Source organism: Podarcis tiliguerta (genome assembly GCF_965153285.1).
Source record: "Podarcis tiliguerta genome assembly, chromosome: 3".
Taxonomy (NCBI): Eukaryota; Metazoa; Chordata; class Lepidosauria; order Squamata; family Lacertidae; genus Podarcis; species Podarcis tiliguerta.
In genome coordinates, this window is record NC_139536.1 from 114869196 (window position 1) to 114879025 (window position 9830).

Here is a 9830-nt window from a genome sequence, read left to right on the forward strand (position 1 = left end):
CCAGCTGCACTTTCCACAAGGTGATGGGTAGTCAGTGCTATTTTTCTAGAAAAAGAGGTGCTGGAACTCACCATGAACACCTCCCTCATTCTCTTAGAATGATAATGGTGCCCACCTGAGGGTGCCGGAACTTAGTTCCGGTGAGTTTTGGCTGAAAAAAAGCCCTGTTATTGGGGGTGCCTCAACCACAGAGCCTAGGACTCAGAAGGTCGGCGGTTTGAATCCCCGTGATGGGGTGAGCTCCCGTTTCTCAGTCCCTGCTCCTGCCAACCTAGCAGTTCAAAAGCACGTCAAAGTGCAAGTAGATAAATAGGTACCACTCCAGCGGGAAGGTTTCTGTGCACTGCTCTGGTTCGCCAGAAGCGGCTTGGTCATGCTGGCCACATGACCCGGAAGCTGTACGCCGGCTCCCTCGGCCAATAAAGCGAGATGAGCAACCCCAGAGTCGTCTGCGACTGGACCTAATGGTCAGGGATCCCTTTACCTTTACCTTTATGTAAGAAATGAAATTCACATAAAAGAAGGAAAATTCCATTACCCTGGTTCAGTTCCTGTTCAATATAAAACCTCTATCCTTTCCTCACTGCTTGTTGCTGATCTCACTTTATGCCACATGCTCTCACGTGAGCCTGGCCTAACACTGACTATGAACTTGATTCCGAAATGCGATGTATGCTAGGAAACTTGGAAATCAAGATATGCTGTTGTACTTAGAATTTCTTTTTCACAACTAGATGATCTGGAAGAAGTTAGAAGGAGGCCAACACTTTAGTTAAGATAAGGAAATAACACAGAGCATTTGTTTTGTCAGTGTAAAGGTAACGCCATTTTTACACCACTTTTGAACCATATTTTTTAAACAACTTATGTTGCTATCTTACACCTAGTCAAGGTATTTGGGGGGGTCCCCTAGTTTGTCCTGTATTTCTTGTGTTGGTGTGGGTTTGTTGTTGCTATAGATGCCTTTTAGACAGGTTGGGCTTTGGTTTGCCAATTTTTTATCTGGAGGTTTTGTGCTGCGTGTTGGAATAGTGGGTGGTGGTAAGCCAGGGGGGTTAGTGGGGCTGAGAATCGGGATAGTTTGACTGTTTTTCTTTTCCATGCTTTAAGCATGGACTGTGTGAACCTGTTCAGTGTGGTGGGGATTTTCTTTAGTTTGTTTTGCAGAAATGGGTATGCTGTTGTGGGAATGTTTTCGATGGTGTATCTCCAAGTGGACCCATTGCTTCATCTCATCTTCTAGAATATACGGGATTATGTGGCGTACTTGGTTGGTGATGTACAGTTGTACCTCAGGTTAAGAACGTTTTTTCTGCCACTTCTGGGGTTGTGTTGGGGGAATCCAGACTGGGAGAGTTTGGAATAAAAAGGTTAGTTTTGGGAAGGTGATCATTTTGATCATTGCTGTTTTGTCTGAGAGGGTAAGGTTGGTGTTGTTCCACTTCCTCAAGTCTCTGTTGATTTGTCACCACAGGGGCTTGTAATTGTGGAGGTAAAGTTTGTTGAGGTTTTGGTTATTTGAACCCCTAGGTACCTGAATTTGGTGCACCAGAGTTTTATCTTTGTGATGTTGGTGAATTCCTTTTGGGTATGCAGTGTGTGTGTGTGTGTGTGTGTGTGTGTGTGTGTGAGTGTGTTGAAGCAGAAAGCCTCAGATTTCGCAAAGTTTACTTGTAGGTCCAACACCACTGCGAATGTGTTGAGTTCTTTAGTTAGGGTGGTTGCTGTGTTGTGACTATCAAGTCATCTGCAAAGAGCCCAAGTTTGTAGGTTTTACCTTTTACAGTGGTACCTCAGGTTACATACACTTCAGGTTACAGACTCCACTAACCCAGAAATAGTGCTTCAGGTTAAGAACTTTGCTTCAGGATGAGAACAGAAATCGTGCTCCGGCGGTGCGGCAGCAGCAGGAGGCCCCATTAGCTAAAGTGGTGCTTCAGGTTAAGAACGGACCTCCGGAACGGATTAAGTACTTAACCCGAGGTACCACTGTATTTCTACACCCTTGATATCTGGGTCTGCTTGGAGTCAGATTGCCAGGGGTTCCAGGGCCAAGATGAATAGGAAGGGAGACAGTGGGCAGCCTTGTTTTGTGCCTCTGTGGATTGCTATGGTATTGGAGTCCATATTGTTAATTCTGCATTTTGCTGAGGCTTGGGAGTAAATTTGTTTGAGAGTTTGTAGGAAGTTGGGGCCAAATTTAATTTTCCTTAATACTGCTAATTGAAGGGACGCGGGTGGCGCTGTGGGTTAAAGCCTCAGCGCCTAGGGCTTGCCGATCGAAGGTCGGCGGTTCGAATCCCCGCAGCGGGGTGTGCTCCCGCTGTTTGGTCCCAGCGCCTGCCAACCTAGCAGTTCGAAAGCACCCTTAAGTGCAAGTAGATAAATAGGGACCACTTACTAGCGGGAAGGTAAATGGCGTTTCCGTGTGCGGCTCTGGCTCGCCAGAGCAGCGATGTCACGCTGGCCACGTGACCCGGAAGTGTCTCTGGACAGCGCTGGCCCTTGGCCTCTTTAGTGAGATGGGCGCACAACCCTAGAGTCTGTCAAGACTGGCCCGTACGGGCAGGGGTACCTTTACCTTTACCTTTAATACTGCTAATAGATATGTCTATTCTAACCAATCAAAGGCTTCAAGGATGTCTAGGGACATGATCGTCAGTGGGAGTTTGGTTGTTTTGCTGTGTTCTATCAGATTCAGTAGTTTCCTAAAGGGATCTGTTATGTTGCGACCAAGAACAAAGCTTGCCTGGTCCGGGGCAATAAGTTGGTGTAGGACGTTTTTTAGGTGGTTAGCCAGGATTGATGTGAATATCTTGTACTGTTGGTTTATCAATGATATTGGGCAGTGTGATTCTATTTTGAGGCTATCTTTGAGTGGTTTTGGGATAGAGACTATTTTGGAAGAGGCCCAGGTTTTAGGGGTGGGGAGCCTTTTTATGATGTCGCTAAATAGGCAGGTCATGCAAGGCATCAAGGGTTCTTTTAATTTTTTGTAGAATTCTGCTGTATAGCCATCTGGACCTGGGGTTTTGTGTGGTTTCAGATTTTTGAGTACCATCTCTATTCCTCTGGGGTGATAAGGCTGTCCATTAATTCTTGTTCCTTTGCAGTTAAGGTTGCATTGGTCAGCACTGTTAAGAGTCTTCCAATTTCCTGCTCAGGTAGGTTGTGGGAGTTGTATAAAATCCAGCAAATTCTGAGGTTATTTCTTTGGTGGAGGATGCTATGTTACCATCTTTTTTAGTGACACAGTGTATTCTTGTTTTGAGTGATATTTTCCTGCATCTGTTTGCTAATAGTCTGGAGTTCTTCCCTCCATGTTCATAAAAGCGTTGTTTAGAATATAGGATGTTAGTCATTGTTTTATTGATTTCTAGAGAGTCAATTTCCCTTCTTTTTTGTTCTATGATTTTAATGAGGTTTTTTTTGCTCCTGTTTGTTTCTTGTGTTATGAGAGGGTTCTAATGTCTTGTTCTAATTTACCATTGTTTAAGGTGGTTTGTTTTTTAAAGGAATGCCCTTTCCATAAAGCATGCTCATCTGATGACTGCTTTCACTGTGTCCCAGAGGAGGGGAGTTGCCATGTCGCCCACATCGTTACAGTGGTACCTTGGGTTACATACGCTTCAGGTTACAGACTCTGCAAACCCAGAAATAATACCTCGGTTTAAGAACTTTGCTTCAGGATGAGAACAGAAATCGTGCTCCGGCGGCGCGGCAGCAGCAGGAGGCCCCATTAGCTAAAGTGGTGCTTCAGGTTAAGAACAGATTCAGGTTAAGTACGGACCTCCGGAACGAATTAAGTACTTAACCCGAGGTACCACTGTATCCTTAGTTTTGGAGAGTTTTCAAGAGACTCTCTCTAGCTAGTTGATTTGTGGTTAGGGTGGGGCTGAAGAACCATGATGGGGTAGTTTGTGCTTCGTCTCCTATTTTGAGGGTAGCTTCTACTGGGGCATGGTCTGCGATTTTAATGTTAGCAATGTTTGTTGTTTCTACCAGGGGGATCAAGTCTCGTGTTAGAGGAATGCTGCCCAGTCTGTACATTGTGCCATGGCGTCCAGACTGGAATGTGTGGCTGATGTCTCCTGGATTATTTTCTCCCCAGGTGTCATAAGGGCCTCTGGTTGTTTTTTTTTTTTTAGCATTTTCATTAGTTTGTAGGAGTCTCTAATTGTTTGGGGTTTCCGTCTTTCAGGGAGGTGCCTCTCATATTTAGGTTGAGGTCACCTACTAGGATTGCTTCCCCTTCGGAGGAGAGGAATTTGTTTAGTGTTTTCTGGAAGAACTCTAGTTGTTTTGTGTTTGGGCCTTATATGGAGCCAATTGTCAGTTTAGTTTTGCCATCTAGTGTCTCAAAAATGAATCTGCCTCTTTTGTCTTTTAGCACTGTTGTGGCTTTGAAGTTCAGGTATCTACTGAGTCCTATGGCTACTCTGCGGGCCTTTCCTGAGCCAGGTGCCACCCATGGTTGACTGAAGAGGAGTTCACTCAGGAGTTTGCTTTGTTGGGGTGGGTTGTGTATTTCCTGTAGGAAGGCAATGTGTGGTTTCATGGTGTTTATGTACAAGGTGATGCTTTTTCTTTTGATAGGGTTTCCCAATCCCCTCACGTTTAGTGTAATTGCTTTTCAGCTAGTCATTTTCTATGTCTGTTTTACAGGATGATTCCCTGCCAAGCCATCGAGGTTGCCCTGTGTTTCTCAGTTTATATTGTCTATCGAACCTAGTTTATGGTTATTGTTTTGATATAAAAGTTGTTCCCGCCTTAACTGAATGATCAAGCTGAGTATAATGCTTTTAAATAAACACTCCTGTCATTCTAATACTTACCCTGCATGAAATCTAAATATATCCACAGGAAAGAATAGGTAACTGGAGATGGCATATCTGAACTAAGAATTATTCAAGATTACTGTACCACATTGTTTATCCAGACCTAATTGGAGCATTGTGTAGACGTAATCTACACAACAAATTGAAATCATGTACAACATTGTGACCTCCCTGCTGCTGCTGCTGTTAATAATAATAATAATAATTTAATACCCCACCCATCTGGTTGGGTTTCCCCAGCCTGGGGCTGCTAGTAAATAATGTAATTTATAGAGGGGAAAATCTGCATACAGTTTCTCTTCAGTTATAAAATAATTTCTAGTTTATTGTAATAGACATATTCTTACTGTTGGTATTTATGCACTATATGTATGATCCTGCTTTTCTCGCACATGAGGTTGTAATGGAAGTGTAAATCGATTAACCAGAATGCTCACTTTCTCTGAACCAAAGCAGATGTGATGGAGGCATCCACATTTAGTGTACAACACACAAACAAACACACCACCTAAAGCAGCCCAACTGTGGAATGTTCTCCATCAGGAGAATTTCTGGTGCCTTCTTTTTGGCACCAGGGGAATATCTTTTCCTTTCTCCTGTCCTTTTAACCTGTGAGGGCTTAGTAACAAATATTTCTGAAGTTTTATTCCAAAGGTTTTTGGATTTTCTTTTATTTTCATCAAGTACTGTAAGCCACCCTGGAAGCTTTTGTATTGAAGCCAGGCTTTCCCCCACGATATTCTTGGAGTTTCCCATTATATTCTTGGAGCAAGCTGGTAAAATTGGATTTGTAGGTGTGTGATGCAGCACTTATCACTGGCCCTTCCTCAGCCCAGAAATAAGTGATAAATGGGGTGCCACAAAGTTCTGTTTGACGTTGTTACATCTTCCTGAATGACATGGCAAAGAAAGAGAGTGAGGTGCCCATTCAGTTTTCAGATGACATTGAACTGTGTGGATGGAGAACTGGTCCAACATAAACACAAAGTTTTGCATTTGGGTAGTGTAGTGGTTCTAGGGGTTGCTCGTGTGCAAACATCGGGCTGGGTTGCCTGAGTGAACCTTTTCTGTCCGGACAGCCACTCACCCGTGGCTGACTCAATCGCTGGCAGAATCCGTCAGTGGGCGTTTCTTAAACTTCTTCCAGCAAAGAAGCTCTTTGACGCCTAGTCTTCTCCTACTCTCTCTGCGCGAAAGCCTTCTGCGCAAGGAGGGCATAGGCAGCGGAGGACCCCTACTCTTCCCGCTGGTCCCCGGCAAGGAGTCATGGGACCGCCTCGCCGCTTCCCCCATCTGCCCCCCTTCTCCACTGGTGCTACGCTGATTCTCTTCCCCAGGAGATGGGCTGCCTCTCCCAATCCCGGGACGCTCTCTGGAATCCCTCTGGATTTTGCTCTCTCCCTCCGGCACTGATGGCAGTTCCCTGACAGGTAGAAAGAATCAAATGCACAAATACCAGATGTGTGGCACTTAGGGACTTTAGCAGACCACATACAAGACACTGGTCAGCTGTGCAACACAGACATTAAAAAGGGCAATGCAACGCCAGGCTGCATCAACACAAATACTGTTCATGAAAAGCTTGGTACTATTCTGTTCTGGAGTGCTGTGTCTGGTTCTGAGCACCACTATTTTGAGAAGGACACTGACAAACCAGGGCATGCCCACAGGAAGGGAACAAAGATGGGTGATGGTCTGGAGAAGCAGTTCTACAAAGAAAGGTTGAAGGAGTTGGGTATGTTTAGGTTTAAGAGACTATTAAGAGGCAATATGAGAGGGACGTGGGTGGCGCTGTAGTCTAAATCACTGAGGCTCTTGGGCTTGCCGATCAGAAGGTCGGTAGTTTGAATCCCCGTGATGGGGGTGAGCTCCTGTTGCTCGGTCCCTGCGCCTGCCAACCTAGCAGTTTGAAGCGAGTCAAAGTGCAAGTAGATAAATGGCAGGAAGGTAAACAACATTTCCATGCGCTGCTCTGGTTCGCCAGAAGTGGCTTAGTCCTGCTGGCCACATGACCAGCTGTACGCCGGCTCCCTCGGCCAGTAAAGCGAGATGAGCGCTGCAACCCCAGAGTGGTCCATGACTGGACCTAACGGTCAGGGGTCCCTTTACCTTTAAGAGGTAATATGAATTCAAATATTTGGAGGGCTTTCACAAAGATGGAGCAAATTTGTTTTCTGTTGCTCTAGAGGGCAATACCTGAGTCAATGGGTTCAAATTACAAGGAAAATGATTTAGGCTTCGTGTGCACTATACCTTTAAAGCACACACTTTCCCTCAAAGAATCCTAGGCACTGTAGTTTATGCTTCACAGAGTTAAAATTCCCAGCAAGCCTTAAAAAACTACAGGGCCCAGAATTCTTTTAACGAATGTGCCTAAAGGTATCATGTGTACATAGCCTTATACTAAATATGGGAAAGCTACTTGACAGTGGGAGAGACTTCCTCAGAGGTTGGTGGACTCTCCTTCCCCATATTTTTTTTAAAGCAGTGTCAAGAAAGCCGCCTATCAGGGATGCTTTAATAGTAGGTTTCCTGCATCAGCAGAGGACTGGATTAGATGCTAGATGACCTTTGAGGTCTCTACCAGTTCTGACTCTATGAAGGGCAGGACAGAAGTTTATAAAATAATATTAATAACAGTTCCCTCGATGTATTCTTGGAAGTAGTTAGGCAATGCTCATTCATAGTATGTACACTTTTTTCTAAGGATCCTCTAGGGGCCAAGCTTGCTGGGATATGGGCCTTGGCAAATGCCTGATGATCTTGGATGCCCACCCAAATGCTAACCACTCTTACCAGCTGTGTGAACGGCTTACTTGTAGTAACTGAATATTTCTGCTACTTGGCAATTGAATAATGTTCATAGAATTTTTACTGTTCTGATAATATAGCAATGGTGCTACAATTAACATGTTAAAAATTGAGTGTTTGCATGCACCCAGTTATTGCTTACATTCTCAGCTGATGTAGGAATATACAACTGAATTGTTCCCCCCCCCCAACTATTTCTAGGAATGTTAACCCATATGGAATCTGGTAATCCTGATTCTTTGGTTTGGAAACTCTGTTTAACACCAGCCGTGTCAAGAATGTGTACCAGTTTACCGCATTAGAACAGAAAACACAATTTCCTCTCAAGAGTTCTGAGCAGAGAGGCAAATGGAAACTCTTCCATCAGAGAGAGGGTGCTTTCTCTTTAGCCATTTACGGAAATAGTCAGTCAATATGGGTCACATTCTTTCTGGCTAGGAGTTAGTCATGTGAAACCTAACACTCATCCTTCCTATAGGAGATGTTCTCATATCATGTTCTGGAGCATCTTATGTTTCCCACAACTGTAAAGAGAATACTGGAGTTTGTGAAATAAGAGTTGCTTGCTTGGTATTTTTGTATATTTTCACGCCCAAATACACAAACTTGCAGTAGACAAATGAATGAATACCTTCGTACCTACGGGATCGCCTCTCCTGGTATGTCCCACGGAGGACCTTGCGGTCTTCAAACAAAAACATCTTGGAGGTCCCAGGCCACAGAGAGGTTAGGCTGGCCTCAACCAGAGCCAGGGCTTTTTTGGCTGTGGCTCTTATCTGGTGGAATGCTCTGTCACAAGAGACTAGGACCCTGAGGGACTTGACATCTTTCTGCGGGGCCTGCAAGACAGAGCTGTTCCACCTGGCCTTTGGCCAAGGCACAGCCTGACCCCCTCCTTTGGCAATCCTCACAGAACTCTAGCCCAATTAATTTGATTTGAACTGACTTTATAATGAAATGATTTTAGAAGGTTTAGAACAGTATTATTTTACTGTTGTTAGCCACTCTGAGCCTGGCTTCGGCTGGGGAGGGCAGGATATAAATAAAATTTTATTATTATTATTATTATTATTAAATGCACTGGAACATCCTTCTCATTGTTCAGGGATTATAAAAAAACCAAAAAACGCTCCCTCTGCATGACATGATTTACTGTATTTTGTGATAGCAAAAGTGGAATATAAATTTTATACTGCTGAATCTGTCACAGAGTCTCTGATGTGACACGTACCTAGCTTCTTAACTTCTCAGAAGAGGAGGGTTCAACCAATAAATGCCAGTTAGCCTCCAGATGAGTCCTATTCAGGTGTCCTGCTTGAGGTTAACTGTTCATCCTAGTAGGAATTGGATCCACATTGAGTAGGCATCCCATTGGTATCTATGCAGAAAGCGCAGATGTCTGACAGGAGGGAGGACCTTTCTATGCAGTCTGGAACCCTGGGTGATCAATGCTTCATCCTGTACGGATGCCAGGGGATGCCACGCAACATGGGTCCACTTCCTACTTGTACGTGCAGTTTATCCACAAGTAGGACACCTGCACAGAATCATAGAGCTGTACAGTTGGAAGGAAGTAATGGGGCTCTTAACTGTTCCATTGGCTCTGTGGGGAAGTAAGCTCAGAAGCAAACACCAATGGACAACAGGCCGGGAAAGTGCATCAATTCAATATTTATTGGAGATCAGATATTGGCACAGACTCAAACAATACAGGCAAAGATTAGTTACCCCTATTCAGAAAGTTCTAACTCACACCAGAAGCTGCCTTAAATCAAGACAGATCATTGAGTCCATCTGGCTCACTATTGTCTACACCAGGCTTCCTCAACCTTGGCCCTCCAGATGTTTCTGGCCTACAACTCCCATGATCCCTAGCTAGCAGGACCAGTGGTCAGGGATGATGGGAATTGTAGTCCCAAAACATCTGGAGGGCAGAGGTTGGGGAAGCCTGGTCTAAACTGACTGGCAGCAGTTCTCCTGTACAGTGGTATCTCAGGTTACAGGTGCTTCAGGTTACAGACTCCGCTAACCCAGAAATAGTACCTCGGGTTAAGAACTTTGCTTCTGGATGAGAACAGAAATCGTGCTCCCGTGGCAGGTTTCAGACAGGCAGGTTTCTTCCCGGCCCTTCCAGGAGATCCTAGGGATTCAATCTGGGGCATTCTGCTACTTAGCCATGGT